The 20,175-nt window shown below is 37.9% G+C and overlaps 1 protein-coding gene across 1 annotated transcript in view; it reads left to right on the top strand.

The window, feature by feature from the left end:
• The window catches only part of PIGK (phosphatidylinositol glycan anchor biosynthesis class K), a 131,455-nt gene that overhangs the window by 107,516 nt on the left and 3,764 nt on the right, over positions 1 to 20,175 (top strand). The gene's annotated exons all lie outside the window — the stretch shown is intronic.

The raw sequence follows: 20,175 nt of genomic DNA on the forward strand, positions 1-20,175 counted from the left end.
CGAGAGGCTGCTTCCAGAGGTCTCTCTTCAGGCATAGAGTTGGAAACATCTCCCTTGAGAGCTAAATAATATCCAGAGGCAGGGATATTATAATTTTCCCAGTTTCCAGGTGGAGTCTTGTTTGAAGAGCTGTCCCTGAAGTTTGTCTTCTGTTTGTAAGACTATTTAATTCAATCTCAGGAGTTTTTCATTGCTTGAGTCTGAATCATAACCTAATTGGCTAGAGTCCAGTCCTTTATTGCAGGACTGAGTTATTGCCTAGACTGCACTTTATGGCTAAAATACCCTTTATACTTCTGTGTTACCTTCTGCATTTATATTAGTCTGGCTCTTTTTGTTTCCTGCCGTCAAGATGTATTTTTTTTCTTTTTTAGCTGTTTTGGAACAAAGTTTGCTCTGTACATGACAATGTGATCCTGCTTTGACTTTCTGATATCAGACACACAATGCTGGTTAAGGGCATGCGTTTGATATGATCCATTGGTTTTTGATCATCATTATTTTCCTGTCTTTGATGGTCTCTTCCTTTTTTTAAAAAAATCCCACAATAGATTACCTGTTTTACTTTTTTTTTCATTGATTGCATTTTGCATGATGATAAAAAAAAGTGTAATAAAAATGTTTGCTTGCTTGTTCAACAAATGCTTACTAATGGGTCTTCAGAAAAGCAAACATATATTTGCCTGAAAGCTACGCATGTAACTGGTTTGTTTCTGCTTATGCATTTTGAGAGGTGTTCCTTTGTAAAATCTTACGTGAGAAGTATGTTTTATCTTTTCCTTATAATGTTTGAGTTTTCCTGGAGCCTGATGGCAGTTAAGAGCTCAAAAGCAACAAAACTAACTGTCTAAAGCAATAAATATCACTATTCAAATTTTTGCCAATTCCAGGCAGTTTTGCACAGATGGAGAGTGGAAAGGAGCTATATAGCACACTCTTCTATGCAGTATTGGCAAAGGCAATTTTGCCTTTTGTGTGTTTTGATGCAATAAATCAGGAAAATGCAGAATTAATTTCTTGTCACTTTTGGGGTGTGTGATGAAGTGTGGGGCATATCTCCCAGAGATTACATCTGTATCCCATAGGTACAGAAAGAATAAACTTTCTGGAATCTGAACCAAGGTAACCGCACAAAATCAACAGATTTTAAATGAATAAGACTAGTTACTGTCAAGTGATTGGGTTGGATTTGCATTGTGTTATCGTAGAAAGCAGAAAAGCAAAACTTATTTGCCACCTGTAGAAAATTTAGTCCCTGTACAATCCTAAACTAAAATCTCCCTGGTCTTTACTTTCAGTATACCAAAACATTCCAAGTTTCTTCCTGTAAGTTTGGCTACAGAGTCTTTGATGAAAAATATGTCAATGAAAATCCAATCATCCAGGCCAAAGGTCCAAAGATTGAATAATGGCAACTGGACCAATCTTTGTTAATCTGAGACATTCCATTGCTCATCCAAGCAACTTCAACAGTCAGAGCAAAATTAGTTAGGCAGAGAGTCATTGGGCTGCCCCAACCACATCAACTTTAGGGGTTTCTCCCCAAACTGCATTACAGTATGTCAATGAAGAATCAATCATCAATCAGGCCAAAGATATCTAAAGATCATCTTTGATGGCTATTTGTAAAATCATTCCTTTTAGTGGGTTTTCCATTATATTTTATATTGGGACTAGAAAACTTTTCAACTCCAATCCCTCAAATGGGCATGATTAATTTGATGCCACAAAGATGGCCATTTTGTTTGTGTATTATTTATAATATTCATAGCCTTTAAAGTCAAAATCTTTTGAAGTTTCAGCTGCTCCTTATCTCCTTTGTGTGATTTCAACTATTTTCAGAGATATAAACCCTTTGCAGGAGAGAGTATCACAGTGTCCGATTAAATGAGGGTTTCTTTGAATTTTGTTTTAGGATATAGAAGAAGATGCCTAAATGTTTTGCTTATTGCTGTAATCAGTACTTGAATTACATTAAAATGGTTTTGGAGTGTTCAGAGTATGAAATTTGGGATTTAGAAGAGCCAGAAATGTTGGAAGCACTTCTCATCCATCATTCCCAGGTCACAGCCTTCCAAGTAACTTTCTTCTGGTCCTGCTAATTTTGTTGGGGCTGAAGAAACACATGTATACATTGAAGATGACAGCTAACTCTTAGAAATAGCATGGTGGAGATGCATTGAGAAATCCTTGTTTGTTATATTCTGTATGAAAGGGTAATGCTGAAATGCTGCTAATGAAAATGGAAGGCTTGCCTTTCTAATCTTCAGCATATACTATAATGATTCATCCATATAAACTGTGCCCTTTAGAGTGCATTTTTATAAATCCTTTTAAGCAGTTTTGATTCTTAATTCAAGATCTTACCATAGGAAAACACACACTTTTTTTTGTTTGATAATTTTCTTCTGTGAGGACAAATCTATGTACAATACCGGAAGGTATGCCTGCAATAAAGAGATCTAATATTTATCCCAGTGGTTCTTTCAAATTGCTGCTAAGCACACATATTCTGGTATTTTTAGCTTTGATTGCATTCTTATTTGAAAAATAAAGATTGTACAAGTATTTGTATGATTTTTCCTTTATCGGCAATGCAATGATATTCCTTAGCTAGCTTGAAGGAAAATAATGTGATGGTATATTTCGCTCTCCCCTCTTCCCTCTCCCCCCCTCCCTGTTTCTCTCTCTCTCTCTCTCAATTTATTTTTTTAGTATATATTATAAGTATGAATATACAAAACTGAATTAATATGGATAAATAGTCATAATAGAAATAATGACTAAACAAGGTTACCTACCCAGAAATGTGTAACAATCTTGTTTTCTAATGCTGAATATCAGGTCTGCACAATACCATACCTTGGTCATTCTCTAAACCTTTTGTGATGCAGCTCTTGCAGATCTCCTTCAACACTGTCTCCAAATGATACTTTTTAAAAGATAAAAGAAGAAAAAAGATATTAATCACATGGAACGTAATCACATTCTCTATGTTTAATTCGCTGAAATAAATTTCATTTCATTTCAGCCCTGCCAGGATTTGGGAGTGCAGCCTTGATGAAGGGAAGCCCATGGCTGAAAAAAAAACAGTTCCTGAGCTCAGAGTTGGGTCATTCTCTACACTCCAAATTAGCTTCATTTCTATAGATTTAGGTTAAGTTCCAGTTAGATATGTTATCCTTTCACTGCCAGCACTTTATCATGCAAGACTATCTCCATGGGCTTTTTTGCTTCCTGAAGAACATTTTTGGAGTCCACGACCTTTCCTTGATTCACTACTAGAAAAAAGGTTAAACTTCCCCCTTGAGACTGCTTTTAATGAAAAGAAAAGAGCACACTACTCTGTTTAACATATAATTTATCCCTTATGTATGTTTCCTTAGATTCTTTATTGACCTCCATTGGTTTGCCCTGAATACCTTCTTTATATTCCTTTCAGTGAGTTTATGGGCTTACTTTGAGTTTACAATGAATCAAATCAACTACAAGCTGGCAGTAGCCATTATTATGATTGGTTGCATTGTCAGCCAGATGTTTAGACTGGATTTGGCATTTTTATTCTCCTTCCCAAGGACCTGGGATATTGTTGCTTGATGGCATTAAAGGTATCGTACAGTATATGCTGTTCCAAATAAAGCTTCCGATTGACTGATGGTGATTTTGTCAGGGTCAAAGGTCCTCAAGAGGTGCTCCAGATATTTGGGGATTGCATTCGAGTCACCTATTTCTGTTGACACTATATTTTCTGTTTTCGCAGTTTTTCTATTTTTATTTGCAGATCTTTGTACTTTATGATTTTTCTCCATTATTGGGTTTTGTTTTGTTTTTTTGGTTATAATTTTGACTTTCCTGATAAATGTGTAGCTGTTCTAAATAAATATTCTTCCCTATATTATTTATGTGGAGTCAACCAACATCACATACTCTACAGGAAAAGCCCCTCTTCATTTGGTCTGCCCAAGGTGCCCAATGGATCTTCTTGGCGTTATTTCCAGAAGTCTTGAGAGCAATTCTGTTGAGCTATTCTTTGGAATTTTAGATCAGTAGTAGTGCTTGAGAGATGATGTGGGATGCAAGAGATAAGATGTGGGAGAGAGAGTTTGCTAAGGGTCCCACTGCCAAGGGAAAGCCATCTTGAGCCTCCTTGGTGATGACCTCCCGCTCCTGGGGGGGGGGATGCTTGTCCCCAGATATTTTGTCTATTTTGTCTGAAGACTCTTGAAAGAATGCAGAAAAGAGCAACAAAAATGATTAGGGGGACGGAAGCTAAAACATAAGAAAAACAGTTGTAGGAGTTGGGTATGGCTAGTCTAGTGAAAAAAAGGAATAGGAGTGACATGATTGCAATGTTCTAATATTTGAGGGGCTGCCACAAAGAAGAGGGCATCACCCTATTTTCTAAATCACCAGAAGGCAAGACAAGAAACAATGGATGGAAACTAAACAAGGAGAGAATGAACATAGAAGTAAGGAGAAATGTCCTAATAGTGCGAACAATTAATCAGTGGAAGGGCTTGCCTTCAGAAGTTGTGGAGGTTCTATCCCTGGAGGCTTTTAAGAAGAGACTGGACAACCATTTGTCTGGAATGGTATAGGATCTCCTGCTAGGGCAGGATGTTGAACTAGAAGACCTCCAAGATCTCTCCCAACTCTGTTATTCTCTTCTGTTCTAGTCGCCATGTTTTTAGAGACTGATAAAAGGTGAGAAAGATGTTTGGGGATAAGTAAGTTCATGTTGTTCCAAATGGTGGTTAGAGTGGTATTAATATTGTAAACTACTCTGAGGTTCTGGAAATGAAGCAATATATAAGTTGTGATAAATGTATTGATGAACTTCAGCCAAGATAGGATGTGGGAAGATGTTCAAGATTTAGATGCTAACTATACAGTACTAGAATCAGTAACAGTCCAGGAAACGATTAAATTTGCCAAGTGTAATATTTTTAAGGTTTATGCAGGCAATCTATGTTGTGACAGGAAAAGAATAAATAATAAAGTTAGTGAAATACAGGAAACAGATATAAAAATCAGACAGGACCCAGTTTATCATGGTGACTTGAAATTTTGAAAGAGGTGAGGATGAGAGCTGTTATTGTCCAATGTTTTTCAAGTTTCTGAAGACTTTCTTGATAAAGAATCCAATGACCAGATTTAAAAATGTTAACTGAATTACTTTAAAAAAAAAAGAATTTTCTTAAATGATTGAGCTGGTATATTAGCCAGCAGAGTTGTGTCAGCATTGTGAAACTTTGCATATTCAGATTCTTCTCTTTTTTTTTGGGGGGGGGGGGGTGTGGTTAAACAAAAACACAAAAAAAGAATCATCCTTCATTACATCTTGTAGAAAGCGTGTTGATTGGTTACAGATAACTTTCGTGTATTTCTTCCGCAGTCATTTCTTATAGTTCATATTAGATTATACACTTTAAATCAAAAATCTTTGTATATCTTACTATCAATGTACCACAATTCTCATTTAACTACAATTATTTGAATGTGCTTTTACCTCAAATTATTCATACTTAAAAACACAACCACATAATGGCATTCGTTAGCTATTTCAAAAATCCTCCAATAACATTACACTTTTATGGCATATTCTAAGTAAAAGTCAATTAATAAAATTTTGCAACCTTCCCCCCCTTTTCCCCTCCAACTCGCTTTTTAGAGTTTGTATCCAAGTTGCTTTTACCAATACCAGAGCATGTATATATTATTAAACAATATCCAATGACATTTCCTTGTTGTTATTATAATTGGCTAAAAATCATTTACTATTTGTATCCCACCTCCTCTCGTCAAACCCAAAAAACATTATACACCTTTATGACAAGACCTAAATAAAAGTTTGTTAATAAAATTTATAGGTCTTTTTCCCAGATCGCAATTTGCAATTTCACTTCCTTCCTTCTGGAGCCATCCGGACTTCATCAGCCTGGGGCTGCCTGTTTACCGCCGGCTTGAAGAGCTTCCCTTGGGTCATTCAGGGACTTTGTGGTGTCCCTGAGACCAGCAAGGCTTCGTCTTCCTGATCACCATCTCTATGGGATGGTTTAGGTCCAAATGGACCGTCTAGCGGCAAAAGTGTCAACGGCGGTCTCGGATTGTCGAGACCGCACGTTGTATCATCGTGACGTTGGCTCCTCCTCCCGCATGTTCAGATTCTTTTCTTTGGGCTGCTCTAGTGGTTAATATTACCAAATAAATTGCAAAAATAAATTAGCACTACTGGTTAGTTATGGGAATGTGTATTAAAAATCCTGGAAAGCTTCTATTAAACTTTCTTACAATTAATCTTAAAATTGATCTACAGTGCATCAATTATTAATCTGTTTATGTATTTATTTCAACAAGTTCAATTTTAACATAACATAATCATCATTTTAACACAGGAAAAACTCCAATTTGATGAAAAACAGCATTGATACAACATGTATAATTAGAATTAAAACTTGTATTTTGCATAGTGTACTATAGACAAATGTACAAGATTATAGCTTAAGTCACCAATACATTAGTCTCACATTTATTTAGAGATAATTCACAAGAACACTTTGTAATTCTGCACAATGGGAAATCTGGTTATAATAATAATAAATAATAATAATAAATTTGGATTTATTAGCCGCTCCCTTTCCAAGTAGGACTCGGGGCGGCGTACAATGGAGCATATAACATAAAATACATAACAACACCAAACGTACATACATACACAACACATATACATATACACGGAGGAGGAAACAAATTACATCAATAGACAGTTAAAAATCTACTTTAAAATACCCCAATTGTAAAAACCCAATAAAATTAATATTTAAGAACAATTTAAAAAACAGTTTGGAGGAATGGGAAAATTACGATTGCGATTGAGCCAGGCCGGATAATTGAAAGAGGTGGGTCTTCAGCTGTACACGGAAGGAGCGGAGATCGGAAGTAATCCTGATGTCACGGGGGAGGTCATTCCATAGGGCTGGGCCCATCACAGAGAAGGCTCTGCTCCTGGGTGTCGCCCCCCGACACTGTTTGGCGGACGGCACCCGGAGAAGTCCCTCTCTGTGTGAGCGAATTGGTCGTAGGGATGTGTGGGGCAGGATGCGATCCTGCATATAACTAGGCCCTGTGCCATGGAGCGCTTTAAAGATCATAATCAAAACCTTGAAACGCACTCGGTAGACCACAGGCAGCCAGTGCAGCTCGCGCAGGAGAGGTGTTACAGGGGAGTATCTGGTCCTCCCCATAATCACCCGCGCGGCCGCGTTCTGGACCAACTGTAGTCTCCGAGTGCATCTCAAGGGAAGCCCCATGTAGAGAGCATTGCAGTAATCCAGGCGAGACGTCACTAGCGCATGGGTGACTGTGCGTAGGGCATCCCGGTCCAATAAGGGGCGCAATTGGCGCATCAGGCGAACCTGATGGAACGCCCCCCTTGCCACGGCTGTTACATGGTTATCCATGGACAGACGGGTATCCAGGAGGACGCCCAAATTGCGCACCTGTTCCATGGGGGCTAGTTGGACGCCCCCGATGGCCAGAGATGGAAGCACCTGGTTGAACCGGGAGGCCGGAAGCCACAGCCACTCCGTCTTGGAAGGGTTGAGTTTTAGTCGGTTGCCATCCATCCAGACCCGTACGGCCTCCAGGCACCGGGACATCATTTCGACGGCCTCATTGGGGTGGTTCGGAGTGGAAATGTATAGCTGAGTATCATCAGCATACAGATGATATCCCACTCCAAAACCACGGATGATCTCGCCCAGCGGTTTCATATATGTGTTGAACAGGAGGGGCGAGAGCACCGATCCCTGTGGCACTCCACATGTGAGTGGCCTCCGGGTCGAACTCTGCTCCCCTGTCAACACACGTTGCGTCCGACCAGAGAGGTAGGAGCCAAACCACCGTAAAACGGTGCCTCTGACTCCCAGCCCCTCTAGCCGGTGCAACAGGATACCATGGTCGATGGTATCGAACGCCGCCGAGAGATCTAATAGGACCAGGATAGAGGAACAACCCCTATCTCTGGCCCTCCAGAGATCATCGACCAATGCGACCAAGGCCGTCTCCGTGCTGTGCCCGGGTCGGAAGCCGGACTGGCGCGGGTCTAGATAATCATTTTCCTCCAGGTGACGTGGGAACTGCTGTGCTACCACACTCTCTACAACCTTCGCTAAAAAAGGAAGGTTGGAGACTGGACGATAATTGACTAGGTCCGTTGGGTCCAGGGAAGGCTTCTTGAGCAGGGGCCTCACCACCGCCTCTTTCAAGGCGGCCGGTAGAGACCCCTCACCCAACGAGGCGTTCACCAGGCCCAGGAGCCAGTCGCGCGTAACCTCCCAGGATGCCAGTACAAGCCAGGAGGGACACGGGTCCAATAAACATGTGGTGGGTCGCAGACGTCCACGCAACCTGTCCAAATCCTCGATGGCAACCGAGTCAAACTCCTCCCAAAGCGGTCCCTCAAGACTCGCAACGGGCGTCTCTACTGGACCACTGAAAGGGGTCCATCCCATCCGGATTTGAGCGACTTTGTCCTGTAGATAATTCCCAAACTCCTCTGCTCTGCCCTGTAGAGGGGCTTCCCATGGTCTCTCAAACAAGAGGGAACGGGTCACCCGAAACAGGGCGGCAGGGCGGTTATCTGCAGACGCAATAAGAGCGGCGCAATGTTGACGTTTGGCCGCTCTTAGTGCCACAAGGTACGTCTTCAAATAGGCTCGTGCCTGTGCTCGGTCAAATTCGGAACGGGAGGATCTCCAACGACTCTCTAGGCGTCTCTTGTGGCGTTTCATCACCCTTAGCTCCTCGGTAAACCAAGGTGCCAGGGTGGTTATAACACATTTAAAGCATAGTGTAACACTGAATTCTTTAGAATTAGTTTTTCACCTTCTTTTTGAAGACATTTTAGAGTAAAGTGGCTTGGAAACACTACTAAGAAAAATAAATGTAAATTTTAACTGTATTGAAAATGTCGAATAAGGATGTATTAATAGATGATATGTTCTTAATTCAGTTCATATTAGGGTAATGTTAGATTTTCCAATTTTAGAATTTGCATTGGAATAAAAGACTTTTAAAGTATTCTTCAGAATTTATCAGCAGTCTTATCTGATCATAAAGCTTATATTTTGTCACAGATTTCATTTTCAGGGCAAATTTGGGCTCGGGAGTCATAAATTAAACAATGCACACTGCTTTAAAATGATAATCGGTAGGATAGCCTCAAGTTACATTAAGTTAAAACTCATCTAAACTTTGGAACTCAGCATTTTAAGGACCTAGTTCTACTTGTCAGAGATGTCAGCTGGTGATGTATAATTTGTCTATTGGAGCATTTTGGTCAGTTCCAGGGTGTGATAACACTTGCCAGTAAGAGCTTGTCATCTCTCGTTTGTTCTCTGCTACAACAGAATTTTCCCATTAAGCCTTTAACTTCCTACCATCCCTGTTTATTCTTTGTTCCTGTGAGACTCATTATACAACATTTGTCTGCATTCATATGCATATGTCATTTATTATCCCAAGTTCTTGCTTGACTTAACTTGTAGTTGCTGCATTTGTTAGAATGCTTCTCATTTGCTTATACTTATTTTCTTCCCCCTTCCATTTTTGGCAGGGTGGGGTAGTAATCAAAATAATATTATGTAGGTCTCTCTGGTGACTTATTTCTTGCCAGGATATGGAGAATATGCAATTATCCTCCAAAATTGCGTAGAAGTAGACTCAAAATATGGCATTAATGATCTCAATTGTGCTGCTAGTATTCCAGTGTAGCATAGCATTGGGGAGATACATGTCTACCGAATCTGAGAGCACAGACATCTATTTCAAAATATTGGCTTAACAGTAAAAATGTGGTAAGTCAGCGGCTTACAGTCCTCAGTACAGAAGTGTTAAAACCAAGCTATAGGTCTGATTTTCATCACAAGCATGACCTAAAGGATTAACATTAGACCCTAGCAATAATGCTGACAATGCTTGTTCTTTTGGCTTACAGTACATAGTGGTACAGATATGGCATTTATGCTCTCTCGCATGCACACGTCTGTATACACCACCACTCTGTGATAAACTCAATTTTTGGATTATGCTAGTTCTTTTTCCAACTTTCAGCAAATGATGGTTTCCTTAGAAAACAATTTTAGTAGGTTTTCTCCTCCAGAAACAAAAGAAATGAAAAGGCCACAGTTTTCTTTCTGCAGAATTTCACTTTAGGTAGATTTTTCCCCCCAGGGTTCATTTTCCTAAATGTAACTTCTATTTTGCTATACAAAGGTTATATTCAATGCAAATGAATAGTCATAAACACAATAGAGTCCAAGAGAGTGCTTTAAAAAAAGTATTTTATTGCCAGTAGAAGACAAAGAGAAAGATAACTTATTCTCTTACAACACGGGGTTCCACTTGAGGTAATATTAATGAGATGCCTTTTGAGCTTTTTTTAAAAAAGTATAATCTTTATTGTCATTGTACTTAAATACAACGAAATTGGTTTGCCATCAGACGTAGCTTAAAATGTAATGTGCAGTTCAGAAGAACTGCAGTTGGTCCCAATTCACAAGCTTTCTTCGAAACAAGAATGATTTTTTCCCCTTAATATGAGAATGTCACTCACTATAATTGTTTCAGGGCTTCTATTAATTATTTTAAAGTCTCCCATAGCAAACTTAATTGCTAGTGTTTATCCCCTGCAGTCCAACACTAAAATGTTAGTGTGAATGTAGGAGGGGATTTCAGGCTAAGGAGGTGTGCTAATTAAATAGCTGACATTTTTCATATCATAGTGAGAAAATTTGCTTAATGACTGAATAATACAAAACCAATCCATCCTCTTATTAATTACTTCTATTTACTGATATCCGCATGAGGTAGACAAAAATTAAATGCAAATTTGAAAAAAGAATCTGATCTGAAGGTTATGTATACATTATTTACCTCTTACATTTTTGTTGACTGCGCAGCCATCGTGAATAACTAGAATACACCTTCACTTTTCTGTAAAGTAGAAGCATCTCAAATGTTAACTAAAAGTCTTTGCTGAAACTAAACAGCATAGATCTGAGAAAAGAATTCAATATTCAGCCATTGACCCTCCCAGAATCTGAATGTGCACAGGAAATAATTCTATGAAGCTGAATATTTTTGAAGATTAATATAGATCGCTTATATTTTTTTCCCCAAGTTTTGGGGTGGAAAGCATTAGGTAAGGACTATTCTTTGGTGGTGTAGTTTGGGTCATTGTATAAATTATAGCACATAATAAGTGTTGAATACTTTACATATATTTTCCAAGGAAAACCCAATAATGCAACTGCTTATTTGATTTGTTTCAAGTGAATGGTTTTTACATGTCTATTACAGTGAGAACATATAAGATGATGTAGGAATAATCTTGAAATGTGGTGAATGAACAAATTTGCCATTGGGGTGCAAAAATAGTAAATAACAAAGTTATGGAAAGTTAGGAAATGAAATAAAAATCAAAGAGGACTTCATTTGTTGTGAGCTAAATAATGAAAGAGAAGAGGAGGTGAAATATGTGAGGATTTACAGTGTTTTCAATGTGGCTTAACAGGATTTGTTTCTCTAAGAGTACACAAGCAGGAGAAGCAGAGTACAGTGGAACACTCTGGTCATTCAACGTAAGTCGCTTCTGACTAATCTCTATGAAAGGATGAGAGAGACCTAGGAGTAACATAATTTTGGCTGAGGAAACATGGTTGAGTAGATCATATTCTTTCTTTTCTGCTTCTATATTTGTTAGTGGAAGTAGGGACACCCAATTAAAGCAATTGTCAACCTTATGTTTATGCTTTGCTACAGTACAGTGACAGACAGCTATGTCTGTCTATAGGGAGGGAAGGGGAAAACTTTGACGCATCTCTTTGAGGCGTTGCTTCATGATCACCTGGCATACCAGTTGCATACCTTCCTGTACATGGACTGACCATTAGAAAAACACCCCTGCTTAAACTTGACTTGTTGCACGGGGTGGGCGATGGGAGGTAGATAAGGGAGGGGAAAGTTTAATGTAGGGCTTTTGGTGCGCAATTCTCAGTTCTGGCTATGCACATTAGTACCTTAGACTTCTAATAAAACCATACCTTTCTCAACAAATGGAGCCAAGGATCTTTTATATTTAGAGGTTTAAATGGTGGCAGGCCTGACAGGAATTTTTAAATTTTTTTTCTTTTTCCTTTGTAGTTTGAAAAAAAAATCAGAAAATCAAAAAAATCAAAATAATTCCTATGGAATTATCCATAGGAAGTTCTTGCCTATTTTTTGGGAGGCAGTTTTTACTCAACGTGGGCAACTGGTTATTTACAAGACTGTCAAAATATTGTAGTGTATCTACCTCAGCGTTTTCCATTCTTCCTTAAGAACAGTAGCCTGCTAGCTGATTTGAACATCAGATGTGAAATTGTGCATAATTCTATATGTCTGACTCATTGGATGAAAAAGGAGTAGCAACACCAGAGGTGCTTTTCAGTCCTACATATGGCATCCTAATTCATGCTTGTGAAATTTAAATCTGTCTTGATGTTGGAAAACATAGAACGCCAGCTGTTGGAATTAAATTCATTATTTCATTTTCCTTAGCAAATTTGCCTTTGTTTGAGACATACCACATTTAGTATCATCCTATAAATAGATGATGAAATACTGTCATGGCAGATAGGTTGCAAATACTGAAATACTGGCAAATAGATTTAGAAAGCATGGGAAAATTATCCTGATGAGAAGCTTAATGGAAGTCAAGATTCTCTTTCAAATCACGTCCAACAGAATTTGAAATGTTATTCACAAGTGTGGAATGATTCCTTGAAGATGGATGGTATTGTACTGTTTAATATAGAAAGTGTAGCAGGAGAAATTTTTAAAAAAGAAATCTAATTTTATTTTCTTGAATAGTTTCATTTCTTTTAAAGATAAGCCAAAAGTATAACTGATAGTTACAAACTTCTTTTAACTCAGAATTCTACTGTAATACTTGAGATGTGTTGATTTGTATGTATGTTTGATTTATATTTGATCAATTTAATTTCTGGTATGGCTTCTCAAATAGCTTTTGGTATTCTAGGTGCTATTAAATAAACTAAAAATAGCCCTTCTATCAATGAATGTATTAATCACATATGATCCAACATGTACTCTCAAATAGATGCTATGTTGGTGATTTCTTATTTATCCTTTTATGATATAATATGGTACTACTATGCCCATGTGACAGCCAGGTCTATCTGGACAGCATTGATGTGTAAAAAGGAAGGAAGATATCAAAACAATGGTCATCAGTGCCATTTCCTCTAACACTATTCTCTTAAATTATTTAGAAGCAAGTAACCTTTCATTGAATTATTTCACTTTCCAGTATGAACCGGAACGAGAAAAGAAATAGACTCAGCAGAGGTCGGTGGTGTTAAATAGGTAGAGCAGTAGCCTTGTTCATTGTATAAATGTTCCCAAGTTTATGGCACATTAACTTTTGAGGGCGGAGGGTTGTGTGTAATCCCGAGGGAATGATACTTGCTTAAGTAGAAGGTTAATTCATACTCCATCAAGTACATAATTGTTAGGCTTTCCTTCTGGTGCTCTTGAGATGCAGTCTTATTTTCAGGCATGAAAAGAGGTGAATGCTCTTGTGCATGCTGCTTGGGGGAACCTTTTGGATAAGGAGCATGGTGATTGTTTTTGTTTTATTGGCAAAATAAGTAGCAACTCTGAAGGCACACTATGTTTTGGGGAAATAGGACCAAGGAACGCTGGACTGGAAATCTTCTTGCAATAAATATCTCAGTAATTTTCTTTTCGTCCAAAAGATAATTCTGTTTTCTGTCTTATACTCGAGGGATGTTTGTGAATCTTTTTCAGTTTTTACTTGTAAATAGTTTACTACGAAAGCAATTTTAATCAAAGTTTTGCATATAAAATTGATGAATCAAACACTTTGTATATTAAAGATGCATTCTCCACCTCTGAAAAGGAATCCTGTCCTTCAAGGTGAGATCCTCACCTGCCCTTTTGATCTTCCAAAAGTACCTGAAGTTCTGACTCTGTCAACTGGCCTGGGGCTCCAGTGTATCATTCTGGAGGAAGTTAACCCACTAATAGAAACCCTCCCCCACGTGCATTTCTCCCCCCATCCTTGTTAATATTATGCTAATTTAATATTATTATTTATTTATCTGTTATTTTAATATTTTTATCATCTTATATGTTGAATAAATAAATGTTCAACCTTCATGAAACAAGCATTCTATTACTTTCCCATATAGTACACAGTTGGGATTGTAACATGCTTATATTTTGGACAAAATGTTTGTGGAAATCATTTTTCTTTTCTTTCCTTCCCACAAACTAAAACAAAAGCAAAAGAATTAATCCCAACAGATGTCAACAAACATCAGCAACTTTTCTTTCTGTTATGTGAGATTATCTTTACTGTTCCCAAACACTAAAAAACCAAAAAAATTTCATAAGATAGCAAATTTCAGGAGTATAATAGAACAACACATTAAGATCCCTAACATAGTATTTCTTCCCAAATTTCTGTAAATATATCTATTAATTTGAAACGAGCACAACACTATAACAGAACAAGACCAAATTATGTGTGTAAACAATTTTCACATTTCTTCCATTGCCAACATAATCTAATGTCTACCCCAAAATAATATTTTCTGTTAAATTAATTAATTTCATTAATGAATATTTCATTATTAAATCATAGAAAGTATAGTTTATGTTTTTTTAAATCTTTAGATACGTTAATTTTCCCAAATAAGATGTTCCAGTTCTTCCTTCCAGATCAAATAAATAGCATTTACTAACTTTCCTTTAGCTTTATAGTATTTTAAATTAAAATTAAATTGTTGATTTCCACTGAAGTGCAGCATCACTTAATGAAATTAAAATTGCAAGTAGCTCCGTAACTGCTAAAGCATCATGATATACTGTTCAGTTAGTGTGTGTGTGTGTGTATGTGTGTGTGTGTGTGTAAAACACTAAGTAGATGACAAACTCAAAAGACAGTGTTTTAAAATAATCAAAACAACCATTAAAATAAACTAGTTCAAAGCATTATTTCCTTGTTTAGCAAAAGTTTTCTAATAAAAGAGCTTTCTTTCTATTGTCAGATTTCACTATAACTTAATTTAATATGTTCTTCATCCCGTTATGATTGATGGGTGGCATATTTTCTTTCTAAATCATTTATGTTGCAGTTGACAATTTAATTCAGAAGCTGAAACATTTCAAGTTTTCACTAGAAAAAAACATTAATTTCTCATGTATCTAACCCAAGAATGATCAGTCAGTATTTCACATTAATTTAATAGTTCTAGTATTTAATAAATTTTTAAGCAGAATCATCCAAATGGTTCAGGTATCTTGAAGTTATAGACAAATTCTTCAAGTATAAAAAGTTTCCTTTGAATTACATTGATTTGGAGTTACATGAGAGATAAGCAATTTCCAGTGGATAACAAATGATAAAAAATTCAATATTCTAATATTACTAACTACCATACTACTTCACTTCTTAAAGATTTTAGCTATTTGTTTGGCATATCTACAGGCCATAAATATTGCACAGCCTACTTGAAGCACTATCCTGACATATATTGGCAAATAAATTCTGTGTGTTCTAATTCAAATAATTTTAGCATATTACAATTATTCCATTAATGAAAAACTATGAGATATTTAATTTGCAATTCTAGAGTTGTAGCAGTACAATTCGGAGGTAAGTCCTGTCTAGGATTGCAATCTAAATAAAGTCCTGGTCTGCCTAATGAACACGCTGTTGCTTGTGCTGCTGTTGTATGTAAAAAGAGTCAGAAAGAGAAAAGATACTTCTTTTTAGTATGTGTGTGTGAGTATACATATGTATGTATATCCCTAGCACCGCATAATGGAGTGAGCTCCCGTTACTTGTCCCAGCTTCTGCCAACCTAGCAGTTTGAAAGCATGTTTTACCTTGTACATATGCATATTACACACACACCATTTCCAGGGTGTGGACTCTGTAAAAGTGCCAAATGTAGGCAATTACTTAGAAGGAAAAAAATTTGCAGGATTGTTTTCAGCTGCCAGTGGAAGGCTGCCATGGCATAGGATTCTTTTCTTTGTGCCCCCACCCCCAAAATCATCTTTTCAATTGAGGAAGGATCATCTTAAATTTAATAGAGCTCTGTCAGCTGGTGATTTCTGGAGTGGCATTTAACATTTCAGTAAGGGTTACTCATTGAAACATTGAAACAAATCTATTAAGTATCTCTGGGAGTTGTGGAATCCTTTAGCTTGATATAGTTTATGGGACCCATTTTAGAATTTATTTTAGGGGTATAGATCTGTTGAATCATTTGAGATAAAATCTAAAGTCCATTTAATTCAAGGCATAGCTTTCTGTTTATGCTGTTTGACTGCCAAAGATTGCTTTAATCTTGCCTTCTACGTGCGAAATTACAATGTATATGCTTAATTGCTGCTATTTCTGTATGGCTCCCACTTTTTTAGGCAATGCTACCTATAACTGGGCTGTGTAGTGTATGAAAAAGAATTTGCTGGAAGTCTTGGATATTTTCCATTTGAGGTCCCCATAGACCAATCCAGTCCATTCTATTGTCCATTCACTCCCCCTAACTCTCAGCCCTGCAGGTAAGTGGTGTGGGGCTGTGGGTCCCTGCCGGCCTGGCTTGCTTGCGCCCGCCTGGCTCTTTCTGAGCTGGTATCAGTCCTGGCCATCCGGGCTCCGAGGCTTCTGCTTGTGGCTTGGCTAGTTCCAACTTGCTCCAGCAGGGAGGGGAGGGCTCTACGGGCCACCCAGAAGTTCAGGGAAGCCACCAGAGGGGGGCATTTTTGCTCTTCAGGCTCCTAGAAAGCCTCTGGAGCTTGGGGAGTGCGAAAAATGGGTCCATTGTGAGCAAAGAGTGGGGGTCGTGTGGGGAGGTGCACATGTGCGGGGGTTGTGCACGCATACACAAATGGGGGGGTCATGCACATCGAATTATGGGTGTGGGCACGCCCGCGCATGACCCTCCTGCGTTTCCCCTGCTTTTGGCACATGATGGGAAAAAGGTTAGCCATCACTGTCCTATGCTTTTATTAAAGGGTGCAGATTTTGCTTCTGCTTCAAGGTTTTTCAGGATGACTACATTTAACTCATTTAAAAAAAAACAAGGATTAAAGTCAAATAAGGACCGCGACAGTACAAAAGTAGCAGAGAAAGTTCAGCATCACTGCTGAGTGAGGTGAAAACAAGTCCTTTCTGCATTAAGGGACTTTCAGATCATTTTTGAAACAATGTTCCAAAGCACCTCAAAGCTTTTTGAAAGAGGCATTTTGCAAATGAAGCAATTTGGCTTGGGAAGCTACTTCAAAAGATATCCCTGGCTGTCTCTAGATGTATGTGCAAAGTGCAGCCACTTTGCTTCCGTGGCGATGCCAGTGAAAATATTGCCTGGGCATGCAGAGGCAGGTAATTGGGGACAGATTTGCAAAAGAGCTGCTTTCATGCTTCAAAAGGAGTGTTTTGTACATCAGCACCCTTTGCTTTGCAAAAACCCTACGGTATATTCTTAGCTATAGCTGAGATTTGGCCTGCACACAGTTTCTATCATGTACATTTTTGGAACTGCATCGTCAAGACAGACATATTTTGATAGAAAGCAATGCATTCTCCCCTCATAAACTATTTTTCTTAACTGTTGTCTTGGCCATTGGTTTTATTAACAATATATCTCAGACAGCTGTACTGGTCAGCATCAAATGGATGGTTTGCATATTCCTCAATATAAGAAAAGTTGCTTTTTAACTGGTTCCATCTTGGAATTGCAGCAGCCAAGGAAACAAAAAAGTGAGAGCTTTGACATCTTATATGACAAAACGTAAAGCCTTCTATCAAGGCCAACTTATAAATATTTAGACCTATAAAGAAATTAAATTATGTGTCCTTTAGTAAAAATAGGCCTTAAAAGCTTTTGGTGTCACTAGCTGCCAATTGAAGTAATTTGTCTAGGAGGGTCAGGTGTCACTTTCTGGTGAGAATTTAACTGTGATCCAAGTGAAGGAAGATTGATGCAACAAAGGGAATGATAAAATGAGCAATGCAATTTGCATATTGCTGGTAATTAGGAAATCTAAGCAGGAATATTCCTTTGTGTGAAATGATGTGAAACAGGAGGTGTTGGCAGTCTTGTGTGTTTAAGTCTGATTTCTTGATATAAAATGAGTGCTTGTGTATATCAGTGAAAGTAATTGGTATTGCTTTCAGCTCAGTGTTAATGAAAATTTCTTGATCATTTTGGAGATGAATATAGTATTTATAATTGTTGGCTTCATTCTCGTAAATTTCATTGGTCTACTTTCCTGCAACTTTCTGCAAGTAGCATGAGTTGGGAGGTGCTTCATTATTCTGGTAATTTTGGACGGAGGTTACCTTGTATAGGTAGTCCTTGTTTAGTGGCTGTCTCATTTAGCAACTGTTTACAGTAATGAAAAAGTAACTGTGTAGATCTGTAAAGCAAAGGAATGCTGCTTTTACCTCACCTTTACAGTAAGGTCATCATCTTTTTAAAAAATTGTTATGTTTCTCTTTTCAATTCTGTGTTATATTGTTCTGTTTGTCTTTTCGATGCTTGGACAGCTATATACCGTAGTTTTTGCTCTATAAGACGCACCTAGGATTCGAGGAGGAAAAGAAACAAACAAAATATGAATCTGGAGTGCTGTCTCACTGTGCATATGGAGTGCTGAATATGGAGCAGCAGTGTAGTGAGGGCAGGAGGCGGAGCCTGAGAAGACTAAAGATAGGTGTCCTCTCATGTGTCAGCTCTGCCTATTGACTCCTGCACTCCAGCGGGGTTCGGTACTATAAAAGGACCCTACGTGGTGGCCCAGCAGTGCTCCAAAAGACACACAGACATTTCCACCCAGGTTTTTTTTTTGGGGGGGGGGAAGTGTGTCTTATGAAGTGAAAAATACAGTAAATTAGTCTAATAAACTAATTGTTTATTACTCTCTGTAGAATTCTGCATATAAAATTGCACAGTTCTATACAAACCAACTGGACCAATATTACTTATTCTGCACTTTTCTCATTCTTATAAAACATTCATTTCCTTAATTTAGAAAGGGAACATTTGAGGGTGTATCATGTTGTTTAAAAAAAAAGAGAGGGAGAAAACCTAAAGAGTTGTAAGAAACAAATTAAGTTTTGAAGTAGTGATAGCATTTTAGTGGAATGACTAAATTTTAAGTAGAAAAGTAGAGGTAGAAAAGTATAGATGTCTGTCTCAGAAATGTCTGGTTTATGCATCTTTGTCAAGCCTTCCACTGTATTGGGATAGGCTACCTGGTAATTGCTATTATTACTATTTATTTTCCTGATGGAGGCTCAACTAACATCATACTTCATGCCTGATTGTGAGAAAGTGATTGTTGTGCTTAGGTTTTGCTGATTGTTGGAATGGGAGGGAAAAAATTCTATTATACAACCTCCTGGCCAGATACTGTAGAGTCATTTGATTAGCGGTCTGAGCATTTCCTCTCTTCCGCACTCATGGGTAAATCAAACTTGCAAGAAATCGTCAAAATCTAAGTTTATTTAGAAAAAAAAGATATACAGTATAAAAAGCTCTGTGCAACCTTCACTGCCCCAAATTTCAAGGACTTAATAATGAAGGGAAATAATTCCAGATTGTTTACATTGTGAGAGAAAACAGCACCTCGATTAAAAGCAAATGTCACAGGTAATGTAATGCTCCAAGTAGACCACAAGATGCCAGTGATCTACTGCAAGTCTTCCATCAATAGATATGTTGGAGAATTCCAAATTAATACTTCCAATTCCAAGAATTTTTCCCATAGGAAAATTCATCCACCGATGAAAGCCCATACTGAATAATAAAAATAATGTATTTAGATTTATATAGGGAAGAAAAAAATGTCAAAGAACAGTTCTGAACTAAAACTCAACTAAAACTTATCCTGTAGAGAAGGGATCATCCTGTTCCTTGGAAACAGTCTAACCCTAACTCTGCTTCCTATCTTCTTACCGTGGTCTGCCCTTCTGCCCTGTTTGTGCCAGAGTTCCCCCATCTGTAAAAAGGAGGGTTTTTTCCCCCCCTCTAACATCTTCTTCAGGAAGATGTGGATTGCCTGAGCACTATCTAG

This window comes from Natrix helvetica, assembly GCF_964273705.1.
Source record: "Natrix helvetica genome assembly, chromosome: 3".
Classification (NCBI taxonomy): Eukaryota; Metazoa; Chordata; class Lepidosauria; order Squamata; family Natricidae; genus Natrix; species Natrix helvetica.